This window comes from Chiloscyllium punctatum, chromosome 18 (genome assembly GCF_047496795.1).
Source record: "Chiloscyllium punctatum isolate Juve2018m chromosome 18, sChiPun1.3, whole genome shotgun sequence".
Taxonomy (NCBI): domain Eukaryota; kingdom Metazoa; phylum Chordata; class Chondrichthyes; order Orectolobiformes; family Hemiscylliidae; genus Chiloscyllium; species Chiloscyllium punctatum.
Genome location: NC_092756.1, coordinates 74872738 through 74895236, shown reverse-complemented (window position 1 = coordinate 74895236; position 22499 = coordinate 74872738). Strand labels below are relative to the sequence as shown.

The 22499-nt window shown below is 45.2% G+C and overlaps 2 non-coding genes across 2 annotated transcripts; both read right to left on the bottom strand.

Annotated features, from left to right (window-relative positions):
• Positions 1–235: 235 nt before the first annotated feature.
• trnar-ccu (transfer RNA arginine (anticodon CCU)) lies at positions 236–308 on the bottom strand. The gene has a single exon. It is a non-coding gene; the product is annotated as a tRNA-Arg (tRNA).
• Positions 309–17210: 16902 nt separating this feature from the next.
• trnar-ucu (transfer RNA arginine (anticodon UCU)) lies at positions 17211–17283 on the bottom strand. The gene has a single exon. It is a non-coding gene; the product is annotated as a tRNA-Arg (tRNA).
• Between the last annotated feature and the right edge of the window lie 5216 nt (positions 17284–22499).

The following is a 22499-nucleotide window of genomic DNA, read 5'->3' as shown; positions in this document are numbered from 1 at the left end:
TGTTGATGAGAGTTAGATGAGAGCTGGCTTCCAAAAGCAACCCCTCTAACCACACTCTCAGGAATATTGTCCCGATCCAGAGACAGCAGCCACTTGATCACCAACTTCAACATTCAATCCTGCAGATCCCCGAAAATCTTGTGCAAGATCATGTTGGATACCACTGACCATCAACTGAATGCAGAGATAGGGATTTTTCCAAAATAGATTAGAAATGGAGGATAAGCCACAGAGACACCCCAGATGGGACTTGAACCCACAATCCCTGGCTTAGGAGGCCAGTGCCTTATCCATTAGGCCACTGGGGCCCCACATGCAGGTTGCCAATGGCAGCCTTTAAATACTGCACCCTGACCTCGCATAGTGTGTGTTTCTGAGTGTCAGATGCTCACTGATTGTTTTTTACCCCTTCCATCTCATGCTAAATTGTTGGCTGCTTGATAAATTGATCCCGCCTCCCATTTCTCCCCAAATGGACCGATGAGAAATCAACCAAACTCCAACTTTCTGGATTAGTGATGCTGGAAGAACACAGCAGTTCGGGCTTTTGCCCGAAATGTCGATTTCGAAGCTACTTGGATGCTGTCTGAACTGCTGTGCTCTTCCAGCACCACTAATCCAGAATCTGGTTTCCAGCATCTGCAGTCACTGTTTTTACCACCTTCAAACTCCAAATTTGCACATCTCAAGTCTGAGGAAAACGGAGCAGACAGGAAAATAGCAAAGGGCTCAATGTTATTTTGTGCAGCACTTTCAAGATATTTGCAGTTACTGGGGAAGGAGGAAGTGGAGATGTTGCAAAAAGCTGCATTGAGGACAAATCAACACAATCTTAGCGGGCATTCAGCCCATTGTGGCTGTGCTGTCTCTTTCAGACAATTAACCCCAAGATCTCCCAATTCCCGGAATTACCTTGTGAAAGTTTCTATTAAACAGCATTTGCCATGATCTCAACACAGGCACAATGATTTTTAACAGAGTAGTTAAAAAATCCAGTCAATTTGGATTGAGATGGAGTTGACATGGGATGAAAATCAGCCACTGCAAAGATCAGGCTGAAAAATGAAATCCCTGAAATCCCAGATTTCAGAGGCCAGTGCCATAGCCATTAGGCCACGAGGGCACTATATTGGCAGACCACTGGAAACAGTTGACCACAAATGAGTGCGACAGCGAAGCACACTCCCAGATCTGTGACAACACACTGAGGGACGCACTAAAGGTTCAGGCAGCTGCTGCCAAGGTGTAACAGGGAAACAACACAGTCTCAGGTCTTTCTGACAAATGATCACATCGTCCTTTCAGTTCTCAGACCCTCTTGGTGCCTGACACTGAACAGAGATCGATTCCTGCCCAAGTACAAAATGCCTTTCTTTCCACAACGATACAGAAGGTTTGAGAAATGTCAATATTCCAATGGTTTGTTGGTTCTTTTCTCTCTGCATAGACTGTACACAACTGATTTAGAACCTTTGTATGCATTTCCAAATGATGTTACAAACTGTTTCAATACTTTGTTCACAAAATCAAGTTGAAACGCAAATCAAATTTAGTCTCCCTTTGTCCCCATCACCAACAAGAATACTTGAGTAAAGTTGTGAGGAATTCATCAGAACAATGAGACTCCAGGAATTCTTCCAAAATGTCAGCAATGATCCCAATGAGCCAACCAACGAACGGGAACAGTCATCAGAGAGATCCATCGTGGAGCGACCAAAGAAGGAGTTGATTTGTATCCCTGCGGAGAGCCGCTGTCCTGACCTTGAGATGTATGCTCAACCATCAGGAGATGGGTGAATGACAGATTTAAAAATCTCACAACACCAGGTTAGAGTCGAACATGTGGAAGCACGAGGTATCGGAGCACTGCTCCTTCATCAGGTGGTTGTGGAGAATAAGATTGCAGGACACAGAATTTATAGCAAATGTTTACAGTGTGATGCAACTGAAATTGTATCTTGAGAAAGACCTGGATTGTTTGTTAAGTCTCTCATCTTTTAGAATGGCCAGGTTGGTTTTCGTTCTTTCATATGTAAATTGCAAAACTTTTATCAAAATTTACATTCTCAAGTGAACTTTAACAATTGGTGTCATGTCAGCCCAGATGATGTATTGAAGGTGTGAGCTCCCCTGTGTGAGGCTGTCTGTGCCGCAATGGTCAGACTGATATTAATCTAATAAACAGATTTACAGCATCTTAGATGATTCATACAGTTTTTGAGCAAAGTAAAATATAATTCTGTAAGTACAAGTTCATCACAAAAACTTATATGTGCGTGTGTATATGTGTGTGTGAATGTATGTATGTGTGTGTATATGTGTGCGTGTGTATGAGTGTGTATACGTGTGTGCATATGTGTGTGTGGGTGTGTGTGTGTGCATTTATATGTGTGTGTATATGTGTGTTGGTGTGTATATGTTTGTGTGTATGTGTATGTGTGTGTATGTGTGCGGCTGTGTATGTGCGTGGCTGTGTATGTGTGTGTGGGTGCATATGTGTGTGTATGTGTGTCTATGTGTGTGTGCGTATGTGTGTGTACGTGTGTGTGTATATGTGTATGTGTGTGTGGGTGTGTATGTGTGTGTATGTGTGAGTGTGGGTGTTTATGTATGTGTGTATGTGTCTGTGTATGTGTATGTGTGTGTATGTATGTGTGTGTATGTGCATGTGTGTGTATGTGGGAGTGCATGTGTATATGTGTAGGTGTGTGTTTATGTATGTGTTTATGTGTGTGCATGTGCGTGTGTTTGTATGTGTGTGCGTGTCTGTGTCTATGTGTATGTTTGTGTGTGTGTATGTGTGTGTATATGTGTGTATATGTGTGTGTGTATGTGTGTGTTTGTGTGTGTATGTGTGTGTATACGTATGTGTGTGGATGTGTGTGTGGGTGTGTGTGTGTATGTATGTTTGAGTGTGTATATATGAGTTTGTATGTGTATAAGAGTGTGCGTGTATGTGTATGTATGTGTGTGTATGTGCATGTGTTAATGTGTATGTATATGTGTGTGTTTGTGTGTGTATGTGTGTGTGGGTGTGTATGTGTGTGTATGTGTATGTGTGTGTGTATCTGTATGTGTGTGTATGTGGGTGTGTGTGTGTATGTGTGTGTGTTTATGTGTGTTTGTGTGTGTGTTTATGTGTATGTGTTTATGTGTGTGTGTATATGTGTGTTTGTGTATGTGTTTATGTGTATGTTTTTATGTGTGTGTGTGTATATATATACGTGTTTGTGTGTGTGTGTATGTGCGTGTATATGTGTGTTTGTGTGTGTATATGTGTGTATTTGTGTGTGTATGTGTGTGCACGTGTGTGTGTGTGCGTGTAGGTATGCTTATGTGTGCATATATATGTGTGTATGCGTATGTGTGTGTGCGTGTATGTGTGTGTATGTGTGCGTATGTGTAAGTGTGTATATGTGTATGTGTGTGTATGTGTATGTGTGTGTATGGGTGTGTGTACATGTGTGCATGTATATGTGTGTATATGTATGTGCATATGTGTGTTTATGTGTATGCGTGTTTGTGTGTGTATGTGCATGTGTGTTTGTGTGTGTATGTGTGTGTGTATATCTGTTTATGTGCACGCGTGTGTATGTGTATGTGTGTGTTTGTGTGTGTGTATATGTGTGTATGTGTGTGTAAATGTGTGTGTATATGTGTGCATGTGGGTGTGTGTGCGGGTGTGTATGTGTGTGTGTATGTGTAGGGGTGTGTGTATGTGTGTGTGTATGTATGTGTGTGTATGTGGGTGTGCATGTGTATGTGTGTGTGTTTATGTGTATGTGTATATGTGTGTGTATGTGCATGTGTGTATGTGTGTGTGTATATGTGTGTGTATGTATATGTGTGTATGTGTATGTGTGTGTGTATGCAAGTGTGTGTGCGTATGTGTGTGTGTTTATGTGTATGTGTATATGTGTGTGTATGTGCATGTGTGTGAATGTGTGTGTGTATGTGTGTGTGTGCATCTGTGTGTATGTAAGTGTGTGTGTATGTGTGTGTATGTGTATGTGTGTATGTGTATGTGTGTGTGTCTGTGTTTCTGAGTGTGTGTGTGTCTGTGTTTCTGAGTGTGTGTGTGTATGTGTGTGCGTGTATGTGTATGTGTGTGTGTCTGTGTTTCTGAGTGTGTGTATGTAAGTGTGTGTGCGTATGTCTGTGTGTGTATGTGTATGTGTGTATGTGTATGTGTGTGTGTCTGTGTTTCTGAGTGTGTGTGTGTATGTGTGTGTGTGTGTGTGTGTGTGTGTGTGTAGTTGAATGGGGTCACCTGTAATGTCCCAGTTGAGGCCATCTCCATTGTTCCCAAACTTGGTGATCAGCCTCTGCTCGGCCACTTTTCATTGTTGCCTGTCCCGAAGTCCCCCTTGGAGGAAGGTCCGAGGTCGAATGTCCCGAATTGCTGAAGTGTTCTCTGACTGGGAGGGAACACTCCTGTCTGTTGACACTCAGAACAGCCCCAACCCCACCACCCCATATACACACATGCACGCGCGCGCGCACACACACGCACATACACATGCACAAACACACGCACACATGCACGCACGCACACACACACGCGCACACACACACGCACACATACACGCACGCGCACACACACGCACACACACAGACGCGCACACACACATATATACACTCACACACACACACGCACGCACGCGTGCACATCACGCACCCGCGCACACACACACACACACACACACACACACACACACAAGCACATATAAATTTGTGGGGTGAATTTGTATTTGCAGAACTACATTTTACTTTGCTCAAAAACTGCATGAACTACAGAGCTACGGAGAGAATTGTGGCAGCTCCCAGAATCAGGTGACTCAGTGGTTAGCACTGCTGCCTCACACTACGAGGGTCCCAGGTTCAATTCCAGCCTTAGATAACTGCCTGTGTGGCGTTTGCACATTGCTCTGGTTTCCTCCCACAGTACAAAGGTGAATTGGCCATGTTAAATTGCCCATAGTGTTACCTGTTTCCACACTGTAGGTCGTCTAATCCAGGGGAAGGATCTGAAGGCCCTAATTTACGAGGGCTCTAAGCTCATGCCTTTCCAGGACTTCTCAGCGGTGGTAAACCAGAAAAGAAAACCTTACGACGATGAGCCTAAGACATAGGAATGGAAGTAAGGCCATTCAGCCCATCGGGTCCACCCCCCGATTCAATCGTGAATGATGGGCATTTCAACGCCACTTCGTGGCACTCTCATCGTTCACCCTTAATTCCTTGCGCGATCAAGAATTTATCAATCTCTGCCCTGAAGACAATTAACGTCCTGGCCTCTGCTGCGCTCCACGGCAATGAATTCCACAGGCCCACCACTCTCTGCCTGAAGAAATGTCTCCTCATTTCCGTTCTAAATTGACCCCCCTCTAATTCTCAGGCTGTGCCAATGGGTCCTGATGGAAACACATTCCCAGCATCCACCCTTTCTAAGCCATGCATTATCTAGTAAATTTGTATTAGATCTCCCCTCAACCTTCTAAACTCTAATCAATACAATCCCAGGATCCTCAGCTGTTCATTGTATGTTAAGCCTCCCATTCCAGGGATCATCTGTGTGAATCTCCGCTGGACATGCTCCAGTGCCAGTATGTCCCTCCTGAGGTGTGGAGCCCAAAATTGGATACAGTATTTCAAATGGGGCCTAACCAGAGCTTTATAAAGTCTCAGAAGGACATCGCTGCTTTTACATTCCAACCCTCTTGAGATAAATTGTAACATTACATTTGTTTTCTTAACCACGGACTCAACCTTCAAGTCAACCTTTAGAGATTCCTGGACTATCATTCCCAGATCCCTTTGTACTTTGGCTTTATGAATTTTCTCCTGTTTAAAAAATAGTCCATGCCTGTATTCCTTTTTCCAAAGTGCAAGTCCGAGCATTTGCTCAGGTTGAATTTCATCAGCCATTTCCTGGACCACTCTCCTAAACTGTCTAAATCTTTCTGCAGCCTCCCCACCTCCTCAGAACGACCTGCTTGTCTGCTGAACTTTGCATCATCGGTGAACTTCGCCAGAATGTCCCCCAGTCCCTTCATCCAGATCATTAATATATAAAGTGAACAGCTGTTGCCCCAACACTGAACCCTACGGGACACCACTTGTCACCAGCTGCCATTCCAAGAAAGAACCCTTTATCCCAACTCTCTGCCTTCGGTCAGATAGCCAATTCCCAATCCATGCCTGTAGCTCACATCGAACACCATGGACTGTCACCTTACTCAGCAGTCTCCCGTGAGGCACCTTATCAAATGCCTTTTGGAAATCTAGGTAGATAACATCCACTGGGTTTCCCTGGTCTAACCTACTTGTTACCTCTTCAAACAATTCTAACAGGTTTGTCAGGCATGACCTCCCCTTACTAAATCCATGCTGACTTGTTCTAATCCAACCCTGCACTTCCAAGTATTTAGAAATCTCATCCTTAATGATGGATCCTAGAATTTAACCTACAACCGAGGTTAGGCTAACCGGCCCATAATTTTTCATCATTTATCTTGATCTTTTCTTGAACAAGGGGTTTACAACAGTGATTTTCCAATTATCTGGGAATTTCCCTGACTACAGTGATTTTTGAAAGATTAAAAATAGCCTCTACTATTTCCTCAGCCACCTCCCTCAGAACTCTAGGATGGAGACCATCGGGGCCGGGAGATTTATCAATTTTTAGACCTTTTAACTTTTCTAGCACTTCCTCTTTTGTAATGGCTACCATATTCAAATCTGCCCCCTGATGCTCCTTAATTGTTAGGATAATGCTCATGTCTTCCACTGTGAAGACTGACACAAAGTATTTACCAAGTTCTTCAGCCATTTCCTTATCTCCCTTCACGAACCTTCCTGCATCAATTTGGAATGGCCCAATTTCTACTTTTGCCTCTCATTTGTTTCTTATGTATTGAAAGAAACTTTAACAATCATTTCTAATATTACTGGCTAGCTTACCTTCATATTTGATCCTCTCCTTCCTATTTCTATGTCTTTGTTATCCTCTGTTTGTTTTTGTCGTCTTCCCAATCTTCTGATTTCCCAGTGCTCTTGGCCACTTTGTAGGCTCTCTCTTTCCCTATGATACATTTCCTGACTTCCTTTGTCAGCCCTGGCTGTTTACTTCCCGCCCCCTGACGGATAATGTTTCTGCCAAGAGAAGACTGAGGGAGTTTGGGATCCAGTACTCTCTGAGGTATCCGGCGGTGCTCCGATAACCTTACATGGATCCGTACATCTCTTTGATACATCGGAGAAGGCAAGAGACTTTGTGGACAAATTAACCGAATCTGAACAATTTAGTATCTACAAATAGTGTTATTTGGTTATGTCTTTGTTTTTTTTAAAAAAACCGAGGAAGTCCAGTTGGAGCTTTCTTTTCCTTGTTTTCCCGATTGGTAATAATCCGGTTTAAACTGTGTTTTGTGGCGGTTGAGATGTGTACTTTCAATTTCTAAGTGAAGTGAGAGCAGTAACAAATTAAAAATTCTATATATGAATGCACGAAGCATTAGACACAAGGTGGATGAGCTTGAGGCTCTTTTGGAAAGTGGCAGATACGATATTGTGGGGATAACTGAGACGTGGCTTCATGGGGACAGGGCCTGGGAAATGAATATTCAAGGCTACACGTGTTATCGTAAGGATAGACTGACGGGCAGAGGGGGTGGGGTGGCCTTGTTGGTAAGGGAGGATATTCAGTCCCTTGCGCGGGGGGACCTAGAGTCAGGGGATGTAGAGTCAGTGTGGATAGAGCTTCGAAACACTAAGGGTAAAAAGACCCTCATGGGAGTCATCTACAGGCCCCCAAAAATGTAGTCTGGATGTTGGAGGTAAGTTGAATCAGGAGCTGAAATTGGCTTGTCGCAAAGATGTTACTACAGTTGTTATGGGGGACTTTAACATGCAGGTAGACTGGGTGAATCAGGATGGTATCGGGCCTCAAGAAAGAGACTTTGTGGAGTGCCTCAGAGATGGATTTTTAGAGCAGCTGGTGCTGGAGTCGACCAGGGATAAGGCGATTCTGGATCTGGTATTGTGTAACGAACCAGAATTGGTCAGTGACCTCGAAGTGAAGGAGCCATTGGGAAGTAGTGACCATAATACAATAAGCTTCAATCTGCAATTTGAGAGGGAGTGGGTACAATCTGAAGTGACAATATTTCAGTTGAATAAAGGGAAATATGGAGCTATGAGGGAACAACTGGCCAAAGTTCAATGGTTTAATACCTTAACAGGGAAGACCGTGGAGGAACAATGGCGGATATTTCTGTGTATAATGCAGAAGATGCAGGATCAGTTCATTCCTAAAAGGAAGAAAGATCCCAGGAGGAGACATGGGCGGCCATGGCTGACAAGGGAAGTAAAGAAACATATAAGGTTAAAAGAGAAAAAGTATAACTTAGCAAAGATAAGCGGGAAAACGGAGGACTGGGAAGTTTTTAAAGAACAACAGAGGATTAGTAAGAAGGAAATACGCAGAGAAAAAATGAGGTACGAAGGTAAACTGGCCAAGAATATAAAGGAGGATAGTAAAAGCTTTTTTAGGTATGTCCAAGGCAAAAAAATGGTTAGGACAAAAATTGGGCCCTTGAAGACAGAAGCAGGGGAATATATTACTGGGAACGAAGAAATGGCAGGGGAATTAAATGGGTACTTCAGATCTGTGTTCACTGGGGAAGACACAAGCAATCTCCCTGAGGTAACAGTGGCTGAAGGACCTGAACTTAAGGGAATTTCTATTTGCCAGGATTTGGTGTTGGAGAGACTGTTAGGTCTGAAGGTTGAAAAGTCTCCGGGACCTGATGGCCTGCATCCCAGTGTACTGAAGGAGGTGGCTCGGGAAATCGTGGATGCGCTGGTGATTATTTTCCAGAGTTCAATAGAATCGGGGTTGGTTCCTGAGGATTGGAGGGCGGCTAATGTTGTGCCACTTTTTAAGAAGGGTGGGCGGGAGAAAGCAGGAAATTATAGACCAGTTAGTCTGACCTCAGTGGTGGGAAAGATGCTGGAGTCTATTATAAAGGATGAAATTACGGCACATCTGGATAATAGTAACAGGATAGGACAGAGTCAGCATGGATTTATGAAGGGGAAATCATGCTTGACTAATCTTCTTGAATTTTTTGAGGATGTAACTCAGAAGATGGACGAGGGAGATCCAGTGGATGTACTGTACCTGGACTTTCAGAAAGCTTTTGATAAAGTCCCACACAAGAGGTTAGTGAGTAAAATTAGGGCGCACGGGATTGGGGGCAAAGTACTAGATTGGATAGAGAATTGGTTGGCTAATAGGAAACAAAGGGTAGTGATTAACGGCTCCATTTCGAAATGGCAGGCAGTGACCAGTGGGGTACCGCAGGGATCCGTGCTGGGACCGCAGCTTTTTACAATATATGTAAATGATATAGAAGATGGTATCAGCAATAACATTAGCAAATTTGCTGATGACACAAAGCTAGGTGGTAGGGTGAAATGTGATGAGGATGTTAGGGGATTACAGGGTGACCTGGACAAGTTAGGTGAGTGGGCAGATGCATGGCAGATGCAGTTTAATGTGGATAAATGTCTGGTTATCCACTTTGGTGGCAAGAACAGGAAGGCAGATTACTACCTCAATGGTATCAAATTAGGTAAAGGGGCTGTTCAGAGAGATCTGGGTGTTCTTGTCCACCAGTCAATGAAGGCAAGCATGCAGGTACAGCAGGTCGTGAAGAAGGCTAATAGCATGCTGGCCTTCATAACAAGAGGGATTGAGTATAGAAGCAAAGAGGTGCTTCTGCAGCTGTACAGGGCCCTGGTGAGACCACACCTGGAGTACTGTGTACAGTTCTAGTCTCCAAATTTGAGGAAAGACATTCTGGCTATTGAGGGAGTGCAGCGTAGGTTCACGAGGTCAATTCCTGGAATGGCAGGATTGCCTTACACGGAAAGACTGAAGCGACTGGGCTTGTATACCCTTGAGTTTAGAAGACTGAGAGGGGATCTGATTGAAACGTATAGGCTTATGAAAGGACTGGACACTCTGGCAGGAGGGAACATATTTCCGTTGATGGGGGAGTGCCGAACTAGAGGACACAACTTAAAAATACGGGGTAGACCATTTAGGACAGAGATGAGGAGAAACTACTTCACCCAGAGAGTGGTGGCTGTGTGGAATGCTCTGCCCCAGAGGGCAGTGGAGGCCCAGTCTCTGGATTCTTTTAAGAAAGAATTGGATAGAGCTCTTAAAGATAGTGGAGTCAAGGGGTATGGAGATAAGGCTGGAACAGGATACTGATTAGGAATAATCAGCCATGATCATATTGAATGGCGGTGCAGGCTCGAAGGGCAGAATGGCCTACTCCTGCATCTATTGTCTATTGTCTATTGTCTAAGTTATACCAGAGGATGGGTGGGGTATTTACCCCATCGATCTTAAATGTTTTTTTTCTTTATTCATTTTGCTATTCTATGGTATATTTACTTTCTATTCTGCTTGTGTTTGTGGTACGGCTCTAGCGAGAAGGAGAGAAAATGGTTGGGATGGCTAGATGCCCACTTATGGGCTGTTTGGGATGGGTAGTTACCCCCTTTGGGCAGGAGGTGAGTTCCCCAATTCAGCGCCATTGGCACTTTATATGGTGGTTTGTATTGCTTTTATTCTTTGATAGTTTTGTAGGTTTGTTAAATGTCGTGGTTTCAGTTTATGTAGTTTTTATATTTGATGGATCATATGACACTAAGGCTCAGTGATTTGTGGTTCGAGTTCCTCCTCTCTGGAATTTAAATTTTACTGCAGAATGTAATGACTTGATTAAATGGTGAACGTGGAATATGAAGGGAAGTCACTCACCAATTAAGAGGAAGAAGGTACTTTTGAGTCTTAGAAAGGAGAATGTGGATAATCCTTTGTTAAAGGAGACGCACTTGGATGACAGGGAGCATTTGAAACTACAGAAGAATGGCTTTGGTCAGGTTTACTTCACATCACTGAATACCAGAAGTAGGGAAGTGGCTGTATTGGTGAGGAGTAATCTTACATTTAAGTTACGAGAGTGTGTTAAAGACACACGCACAGGAGGTTTGTAACTCTAATAGCATTGATAAATGGGGAAGAATATGGTGTTATAAATGTTTCTTGCCCTCAAGCTCATCCCCTCAACATTTTGCTAGATGCGTTTTCAAATTGATCAGTCTTGTGTCCTGGCATATCACTAAAGGGGGAGATTTTAACTGTCTCATGGATCCCACAGTGCAGATGTTGCCAAAAGGCCCCCGACTCCCTCTGTACAAACTAAACAATTAGTGGATCTGTGTGTGGAGTGAGGGTTGGTGGACATCTGGAGGTGTCTCCACCCTACAGGCAGGGATTTTACGGTTTTCTTTTCCAATCCACACAGATGTCACACCAGGATTGATTTTTTTCCAATCCCCGTGGCAACCCTGGACTTGGTGGCACCTTGTACGATCGGTAATATTACCATCTCTGATCACACTCCAGTGTACCTGTTGGCTAAGATTAAGGATGTTACAGTGGGTCCAAGTCACTGGCAAATGGATTCCTTTATCCTCAAGGATAATACATTTGTGGAGCAGTTCTCTCAGAAGCTTTGGGCATTCCTAGGCATTAACTCACGCTCGGTTAGTAGCCAATCCTTCCTTTCTGAAATTGCCAAATCCTATGCCAGTGGGTTAGTTATTTCCTACTCTGCCAGTAAGAGGCGGCAGAAGGGTGAGCAGCAACGTCTCCTCAAAGCACGGTTGAAGGCAGCTGAGAAGGCCTACTTTGACAGGCCCTCGTTGTTCAAGTTACAGAGGATTATGGTGTTGCGGTCTGCATTGAATTCCGTGCTCACGCAGACAGCAAAGAACGAGCTTACTTTTGCAAAGCAAAGGTTATATGATCATGGTGACAGGTCTGGTAAATACTGAGCATATCTCGCTAGGAAAAGGAGAGTCCCTCAAGCCATTACGTGTTACTGTGAGACTGTGTTACCTTCTATTGTTAAAGAGGACCAGACGGGCTTCATAAAGGGCCGCAGATCCTCCAATAATGTTAGGAGGCTGCTTAATGTAATTCAAGTGTGTCAACAACAGTCAATATAGGGATTGGTGATTTCTCTAGATACAGAGAAGGCGCTTGACCGAGTTGAGAGGGTGTACCTTTTCTATACTCTGGAGCGGTTTGTTTTGGGCGAAGTTTTTATAAGATGGGTAAAGGTTCTCCACAATGACCCTCTCACTGCAACCATCACCAACAGGGTGTGATCAAGCAATTTTAACATTTTTTGGGTCAGCCGACAGGTCTGTTCCCTTTCCCCACTGCTTTTTACAGTGAGGATTGAATCATTGGTGGAGGCCATTCATAGGGATCCCAATATATCAGCTCCAGACGTGGGGTCAAATTTACATCAGAGTTTATTGTATGTGGACGATGTCCTCATTCTTTCATCAAATCCAGCAGTTTCAGTCCCTCGCCTGTTAGCATGCATCTGTGTGTTTGGCACCTTTTTGGGGGACAAGATAAATCTTTCAAAATCAGAGGCTATGCCTATGGGTGGTCTTATGAAAGTGTTAAGTCTTGAGGGTGAATATCGATTCCCATTTAAATGGTCACAGGGGGGTTTTGTGTATTTGAGCATGTCCATTACTCCAGTTCTGAATCGGCTGTTCAAAGCCAATTTTGTTCAATTATTTGACAAAATCAAACAAGACCTTCAAAGATGGAGGCGCTTCTGGTCTCGTGGTTGGGTCGGATAGCGCTTATTAAGATGAATATTCTCCCTTGTTTACTATACCCTATATGGATGCTCCCCCCGATTTTCGAGAAGCAAACATTCAGGAGACTGAACGTCTGTTTCAGCCCCTTTATTTGACATCGTCAGTGGCCCCTCATTAAATGAGCTAAACTGCGATTGTCTCACAGACTGGGGGGAGTGGATCTCCCAGACATTAAAAGCTACCAACGAAGCTCACTTTTATCCTACATGAGTGATTGGGCTTGTGGGGACCCTCTTTCAATATTGTTAGATATTGAAACCTCCCAGGCTAAGGTGACCCCTTACTCGCTTGCTGTGTTTGGACAAAATGAGGACAGTAAGTGAATATTGCCATAACCCAATAGTTATCGATACTGTTAAAGCATGGAGGGCAATTCGGCAGAGGGAAGGCAATATTGGCAAGACATCTTCTCTTACACTGGGTATGCCGGGTTTTCAACCGGGGATGATAGATTCAGGATCCAAACATTGGGCAGTTAGGGGTGTGTCTTGCGTGGGTGATTTGTTTGAGGGAGACACAATGATGTCCTTCGATCAGTTAGCACAGAAACACAAGCTACCGAACAGGGACCTCTTTCGTTTATTTCAAGTTAGAGATTTTATTCAAAAAAAGACGACACTTTTGACTGATCCGTCCAAATGCGACATAGAGAGAGGGGGGATTTAGCATCATATTCTGCAGTCCCCACAAAGTTCTGTATTTTTCTGACACAACATCCCACCAAACCCAACACAGACCTGGGGATGATTCCAGGGGAGATGAGAAATCGAATTGACATCAGACAAAGAAGATCAGCCGTGAAGACCAGGCTTAAAAGTTAGCCATCCCAGATGGGACTTGAACCCACACTTCCAGGATGAAGAGGCCAGTCCCTTATCCAGTCCCTTAGCCTGTAAATACTGCACCCTGAACCTCTCATATTGTGTTCTTCTCTGAGTTTTATACTCACACTGATTGGTTGTTCCCCCTTCCATCTCACGCTAAATCATTGGCTGCTTGATAAAATTGATCTTACCTCCCATTTCTCCCCAAACGGACAGACAAGAAATTAACCAAACTCCAACTTTGCACAACTCAAGTCTGAGGAATATGGAGCAGAGAGGAAAAGGGCTCAATGTTATTTTGTGCAGCACTTTCAAGATATTTGCAGTTAGTGGGGAAGGAGGAAGTGGAGATGTTACAAAAAGCTGCATTGAGGACACTTCAATAGGATCTTAGTGGGCATTCAGCCCATTGGGGCTGTGCTGTCTCTTTCAGACAATTCACCCCAAGATTTCCCAAACCCTGGAATTACCTTGTGTAAGTTTCTACTGAAGAACATTTTCCATAATCTCGAAGCAGGCAAGTGATTTTTAACGGAGTAGTTGGAAAATCCAGTCAATTTGGATTGAGATGGAGTTGATATAGGATGAAAATCAGCCACCACAAAGACCAGGCTTAAAACGTCAACACCCCAAAAGGGATTTGAACCTCCAATCCACTACATCAGAATCTACAGTCTAACCCATTAAGCCACAAAAACTCAGTGACAATACTCTACTGGGAATAGTTGATCTTAAACGAGTGCTACAGCCGAGCATATTTCAAGATCTGTCACGACACACTGAGGGATACACTAAAGTTTCGGGCAGCTGCTGCCAAGGTGTAACAGGGAAACAACACAGTCTAAGGTCTTTCTGACAAATTATCACATCATCCTTTCAGTTCTCAGACCCTCTTGGTGCCTGACAATGAACAGAGATCGGTTCCTGCCCAAGTACAAAATGCCTTTTTTGTCACGACACAGAACTTTGCGAAATGTCAAAATTCCAATCGTTTGTTGGTTCTTTTCTCTCTGCATAGACTGTACACAACTGATTTAGAACCTGTGTGTGCGTTACTATTTGATCTTTTATGAATAAAGTATATTTTTTAAATTATCAAAATCTGGAGAGAGAGAAAATCTGCACAAAATTGCGAGACCCCCCTTTGTGGAAAAGAGCCAGCCCTATATCGGGACAGGAAGGAGATTCCAATGGCCCAGCATGGATTGTTCCAGTTAATACCCTCGCCTCCTTGAGCACAAAGTGAAGTGGGAGATGGCACGGGGCAGGGTGACACTAGGCACACGGACACACAAGATGGCCGCTGAGCCATAAGTTGGCCACTTGGCGCACAAGATGGTCACCGGACCACAATATGGAGAGAGACAGCAGTGCAAACATAGACACTGCCTGGGGCCACCAGAATGCCAGCACATTGCACTCACAACCGAGTTGATTAGTTTAAGGCGGATGGGAGAGACAATACACATGAATAACATACACTGCCCGCCAAAGGGTCTGGGTCAGACAACAGCTTTGATAGAAATTAGATTAGATTACTTACAGTGTGGAAACAGGCCCTTCGGCCCAACAAGTCCACACCGCCCCGCCGAAGCGTAACCCACCCATACATCTACACCTTACCTAACACTATGGGCAATTTAGCATGGCCAATTCACCTGGCCTGCACATCTTTGGACTGTGGGAGGAAACCGGAGCACCCGGAGGAAACCCACGCAGACACGGGGAGAACGTGCAAACTCCACACAGTCAGTGGCCTGGGGCGGGAATTCAACCCGGATCTCAGGCGCTGTGAGGCAGCAGTGCTAACCACTGTGCCACCGTGCCGCCCAATGTTAGATACAGCCTCAATACAGAGTGATAATAGCCAGGGCTGCAGTAATCGTCCTTCTCAGGAAGAGCGATTAGCGCCCATTACTACAGCAACTGACTTCAGCGCAGACGCTGAAACTGACAACAACTGCACTGAAATTAACAAAGGCCACGCTGGAACTGACAATAACTGCACCGAAACGATCAAGGATTCTGCAATGTTTACAATAAACAAGCCATGTTACAGAGACAATAACCTCATCACTGACCTATTATATCACAAAATGTATAACAGTATCTTGACCATGTGCTCCGGGTTGAGAGAAGAATCACAGCTGACCACTGTGCTGTTGGTGCTGCTCTCTCCCCGGAGCTCCGGGATTTCCTTGGACAATAAACTCTGTTGGTGAACCCCGACTCTGACTCAGAGCCTGGTGATTTTCAGCAGTTGCCTTCCCACAAATGTTTGTCCAATCTGTGGATGTGGCACTCCAACTTCTCCAACGATGGCCTAACTACCTCACATCTCCATCATAGCCTCCTTGCAATTGTATTCAATACCTTGACTAAGAAAGGTAAGGACCCAAATGCATAGCCACAGACCCATCAGTTCCAACCTTGAACACCCAGATTTCAATCATTTCCATTGACATATTGGACATCATCATAAATACCAAACATGCAGGTAATCTGTTGTTCAAGTGGTAATGTTGACAGAATATAGCTTAGACTGATACCAACATAACCAAAACAGAAGCTGCTTTGTCCATAGATTGGTAGCTCCATCTGTTGGAGCCCCAGTGATCTCATAGATAAGGCACTAACTTCCTAAACCAGTGATTGTAGGCTCAAGTCTAATTTGGGGTTTTGATTTTGTTGAAATCTTCACTGTGCAGCTGATCTCAATCCTGTGTGGTCAGGTGACCATGGCAACAAAATCAGGCATTCTCAATTGATCCTCATCTGGAGAAATTTGACCTGACAGAAAATTGGTCAAACTAAATTAAACAGCAGCTCTCAGCTCCAGAGAACAGTGCAACTAAAATCAAAGAACTACAATGTTTCAAGAAGAACCAGTTCCAACCAGACTGTGGGTTGAATATTGGAGAAGTGTCAGCCTGAGTCAATCCACTTTATAGCTCCTGGCATGACAACAGTGAAGGGTATTGGTGTGACCCCATTGGATGATGTGAACCCAGCTCATGACCGTATTGGCCAAAGCCTCAGAAGATTCTGGAAGATCAGGGACAGGAGAAGAGGAAAACACACCTGAATGCCAAACCTTAGCAAAGCCTTGACTGGGTCCTGCAGTGGAGCTCTGACCATCTGCTCCAAACCTGTTCATAAAAGACTTCGCGTGAGAAGGGCAGGCCATTCAGCCCATCACATCCACACTGACCCTCTGAAGAGCATCTCATCCAGGCCCAACCCCTATCCTCTCACCCTGCATTCCCCAAAGCCAATCCACCGAACCTGCACATATTTGGACTGTGGGAGGAAACCAAAGCACCCGGAATACCCCATGGAGAGAATGTGCAAACTCAACACAAACAGACACCCAAGGGAGGAATCGAAGCCAGGTCCCTGACACTGTGAGGCAGCAGTGCTACCCACTGAACCACCATGCCATCCCCAGGAGAATCTCAGTAGGTTTTCAGCCATTGTGACTGTGCTTTCTCTTTCAAAGAATTCACCTCAATCATGCAAATCTTGTGTAAGAAATCATTGGGCACCACTTCCCATCAACTGAATGCAGATTTTCCCAAAGTAGACTAGCAATCAAGTTGACACAGGGCAAGTGACAGACACCCCAAATGGGACTCGAACCCACAATCCCTGGCTTAGAAGGCCAGTGCCTTATCCATTAGGCCACTGGGGCTACATGTGTGATGTTAAAATGGCAGCTTTTAAGTTTTGTTTTGTTTTGCACAAACACACTGACTGTGGCTCAGCCAGCACAGAGTCAGTGCCCTGGACTGAGGGGATTCTGAATCTCCTGGTTATATATGTTTTTCTCTTTACCCCCGCACTGCTGCCTAACTGTGGTAGTGCTTATATTTTCCCAGCACCCATGTTGTGTGTGTGCAGGTGTGAGACACAGTGAAAGACAACAGATGTACAAATCTTTATTCAATTCCCACCACCAGGAAGAAAGGAAACACCCGAGTGGCCAGTGACAAGCATCAAAGGGCAATGCTGTGTGACCAAACAGTGAGGGGGAGGGCACTCTCTGAACAGCTCAAGGATGTTGGTAGACACTGCGTGCTCCTTCTCCAGGGACACCCGGGCTCGAATGTAACCATGGAAGAGGGTCAGGCGATTGACCCGAACAACCAGTTTGGCCAGGCCCAGGAGCAGACCCACGAGGAGATCCTCTGACCAACCCTCCCCCCTCGGCACTGGGTGCCCAATGATGGGGAGTGTGGGGCTGAAGTCCAACCAGAAACGGAGGAGAAGGTTTCCCAGAAAGCTAAAAAGGGAGTGCAAGCGCCCTGTTCCATGGACTCCACAGCACCACAGAACAAGCAGTTGGGCTGGGAGTCCGTGAACCACCACAATCTGTGGACTGCCGCGTGCAATACCCTCCACCCCAGATCCCCGTGAGAAAGGGGGAGGACTCCCATGTAGAGAGCCCTTCACTGGGGATGGTCCCCACCGCCCGGTGGTAAATGGGCACGCCAGGGTGTGTCCGGGAGGTGGATGAGGGTGTGCAGCAGCAGTCTGTACAGGGCCCTCTGTGATACACCCCTGAAAGGGACAAAACTAAAACTCCGGAGACAGCTCAGGTTGTGGGGCACAGGCTCCCGCAGGAAATACAGGACCCTGGGGCCAATGTGAAATTCCGTCTGGTCAGGAGTGAGTGCAGATGGGATCCCACCGCACACCTGAGCATCCTCCAACTGGGGCACTACGTGGGGTCTGAGCACCGTCGTTTTAAGGTGTCGGATGGTGGTGGCCACGTACCGGACGTCTACCGCTGCCCTGCTCGCTATATCCTGCGGCAGCGTCCAGCCCAGGCCCACACCATCCAGCACGTCCCCGACCCTGGTCACCCTCGCAGTCACGGCCCTCCCCTCCGACAGTCACTCGAACCCACGAGTACGGAGGTGCGGATTCCTGAGCAACGTCTCCATGACGACAGCCATTACTCCTGCCGGAGGGTAGGCGTGACGCGATTCGACCTTGTTCCAGACCGTGAGCAGGTCCTGGTAAAAGACAGGCAGTGTCCTGAGAGTGACCTCCAAACCATCACGGTCCCTGAACAGGAGCTGAGTGTCGTAGTTGAGGTTACGCACCTGGTGGAAAAAATACGTCGCCAGGGCACCCCGCCGAGGGGGAGGCTCAATGTAAAGGTATCGCTGCAAGGTCTGAAGGTGGAACGTCGCTACCTGGGTGTGAACGCACACCAGCGACTGACCGCCCTCCTCAATATGGAGACTCAGGACCTGCGCAGTGACCCAGTGCATCTTTTTGTCCCAGAAGAAGTGAACCAACATTCTCTGGATGTCATCGACAAAACCAGGAGGAGGGACCAAAGTGACCAGCCGGTACCACAGCATGGCAGGCACCAGCTGGTTTATGACCAACACTCGACTCCTGTGAGACAGCACTCGGAGCAGTCCTGTCCAGGGCGGAACCTGTAACTGGAGTGGGTGTGATGGTGGGGCGAATGGGGGTGGAGTCATGAGCAGGGGTAGTGTTCCCCTCGGGGTTCTGGGGGGTGGGGATAGTGACAGTGGGTTCTGTGGGGGGGCACGTCAGTAGAATGCAGGGGAGTGGTGGAAGTGGTGGTGACCAGGGCAGTTGGGGTGGCGGAAGTCACTGAGCATGTGGCATCAGCGATGATGTGAAGGGCGGAAGTGATGTCACGTGTGATGCATGAGGAATTGTGAAGGTTGGAAGTGGTTGTGGGAGTGGCCATGATGGGGCGGAAGTGACATCATCAATCAGCGTGAAAAATTCAGTCAGCATGGATTGAGATGAAGTTGACATGAAATGAAAATCAGCAACAAGGCCCAGGCTTAAAACCCAAGCACCCCAGATGGGACTTGAACCAACAATTACCAGCTGAAGGAAGCCAATGCCTTATCCATTAGGCCCCTAGCCCTTCCACCTTGGACTCCCTGTGGAAAGTGTTGACCTCAAAGTATGGAGCAGCTACTGTCAAGGTGTAACAGTTAAAGAACACTGTCTAAGGCCTCTCTGACCAGTTATGACATTGTCCCTTCATTTCTCAGACCCTCTTGGTGCCTCAGAATGAAGAGAAATCGTTTCCTGCCTCAGTAGAAAGATCTGCCCGAAATTGCGAGACCCCCCCCCCTTTGTGGAAGAGAACCAGCCCTATATCGGGACAGGAAGGAGATTCCAATTTCTGGATTAGTGGTGCTGGAAGAGCACAGCAGTTCAGGTTGCATCCAAGGAGCTTCGAAATCGACGTTTCGGGCAAAAGCCCTTCATCAGGAATAAAGGCAGTGAGCCTGAAGCGTGGAGTGATCAGCTAGAGGAGAGTGGGGGTGGGGAGAGAGTCGCATCGAGTACAATGGGTGAGTGGGGGAGGGGATGAAGGTGATAGGTCAGGGAGGAGAGGGTGGAGTGGATAGGTGGAAAAGGAGATAGGCAGGTAGGAAAAGTCCGGACAAGTCATGGGGACAGTGCTGAGCTGGATGTTTGGAACGAGGGTGAGGTGGGGGAAGGGGAAATGAGGAAACTGTTGAAGTCCACATTGATGCCCTGGGGTTGAAGTGTTCCAAGGCGGAAGATGAGGCGTTCTTCCTCCAGGCGTCTGGTGGTGAGGGAGCGGCAGTGAAGGAGGCCCAGGACCTCCATGTCCTCGGCAGAGTGGGAGGGGGAGTTGAAATGATTCCAATGGCCCAACATGGATTGTTCCAGTTAATATCCTTTCTCAGATGGATAGAGCTGGAGAGAGAGTAAAGATTGTGGGAATTTGGGAAATGCTGACAATCTGTTTTAATATTTTGTTAATAAAATCAAGTTGAACCGCAAACCAAATTTTGTCCCCCTTTGTCTGCATCACCAACAAGAATACTGAAGGAAAGTTGAGTTTAATTACATTGTGTTACGAATGTTCATCTGGTTGATCAGTGGAAATTAAAAGCCATGTCACACAACAGGCAGAGTCAATCTTTAGCTGAGTAGAAGTTCAGCAGAGAGAAACAGACTTACTTTGTGATATAATAGGTAATTCCTGTCCCATTGATCTATTAACTGCAGGGAACTTTCAGATACGTGGTATCTTTAGAGCAATTAAATATCCTCCCAAGATATATGCTTTCACTCTCAACTGAAGATGCGAAGAGCACTAACCAATAAATCAATGCCAAGCCAGTTGAAGTATTACACTTGGCACATCATCATTGCTGTAATTGCAGAATGCAGCATAACCTATTCCATCTTCTAACCTACTGACAGCCTACTTTTCAGAAGTCTCCTTACACGACTCTGAAAACAAATTAAAAGAAACCAATTAAACCAAATAAGCACAAATTAAAATGTCCCAGTCATTTAAAAAGGCTCTGTAACAAAAGTCAAAATCTCCCAAGAAAGCTTACACTTACAGAGTCACAGAGTTGTACAGATCCTTCGCTCCAACTCGTCCATGCCAACCAGATATCGGAAAGTTATCTAGTCCCACAAACCAGCATTTGGTCCATATCCCTCTGAAGCCTTCTTATTCATGTCTCCATCCAGCTGCCTTTTAAATGTTACAGAGTCTTAGAGTTATACAGCACAGAAACAGACCCTTTGGTCCAACTCGTCTATGCCGACCTGATATCCTGAATTAATCTAGTCCGACTTGCCAGCAATTGGCCCATATCCCTCTAAACCCACCCTGTTCATATACCCCCATCCAGATGCCTTTTAAATGTTTTGGAGGAGCCGGTGTTAGACTGGGGTGGACAAAGGTGCTACCTGAGCTGCATGTCAATATTTCCTGATTTTATTGCAGATTTCCAGCATTTGTGGGATTTATCTTTTGTATAATTTTTTTACGTAAGAATAGTGGAGACTTGAAAACATTGAATGGGACTTTTGATCATTAACCTCTTGGGAATTGTCTGCTATTGAATGATTTGATTCAGACTTTAGACAAGGTGCAATCATGACAATGTCTGTGGGATTATACTTATTATATATCAAGGAACAGCTCATCAAATAAGGCAATCCTCTGAAACATATGAATTCTCACCTCAAGTTTGGGGAGAAAGGTATAAAAGATCAGTATTAGATGGGGTGAGATCTGATCAACTTCAGAACAAGTTTGATCTTAAAACTACAATTCTACAGTGAAAGTGAAATATTGCGAAATGTATGGTTAATTGTCCATGATATTTGTTCCTCCTTATTTAATTTCTTTCAGTATCTGTAGAGTAATTTATAAACATATATTTAAGAACCATTGTCATGCATTATTTTGGTAATTTTATAATTTGCCATTACTTTCTCTTCAGCTTATTCAAGGAGAGTGTTTATTACAGTGAGTGATACCACACAGTATTTCAATTGCACTGAATTGGTTTTGAAAGATAACTCAATAAATGCAGGTTGATGCTGTCGATGGTTCCTGTCGATATATTTCGTTGACCTGTTCAGACGTGTTATGATGTTAAGTCTTAGGCAGAAAGAGGGAGAAGGTATAAGTAAGGTTCAAGAAACTGAAGACAGACAGAGCCCTGGAGATAACAGGAATGAACTCAAACTCGGAAATAGAGAATTTGAAGGGACCATGCGATGTTTATGGAAAACAGGATTAAGGAACCTCCAAGGCATTTTACAGAGGGATAATAAGCAACAGGTCGCCAGGGAAAGGGTATGTCTTCTCAGAGCAAAGGAGGGAATTTACACATGGAGCCGGAGGAAGTGGGTGAGGTTCTTAATGAATAAAGTGCATTGGTATTTCCAAAGGATTCTGGGTAGTCCAAGATGGAGGACGGGAAAAAGTTGTGACTGTAAGAGCTGCCCCTTTTTTGAGGCATTTTAGGTGTTGGGGGTGATTTCCTCAAATTCCAGGAGCAGCAATTACTGTTTTATTCTGCAACTTTGGAGAAAAAAACCTCAAAACAACGGCACTTTTAA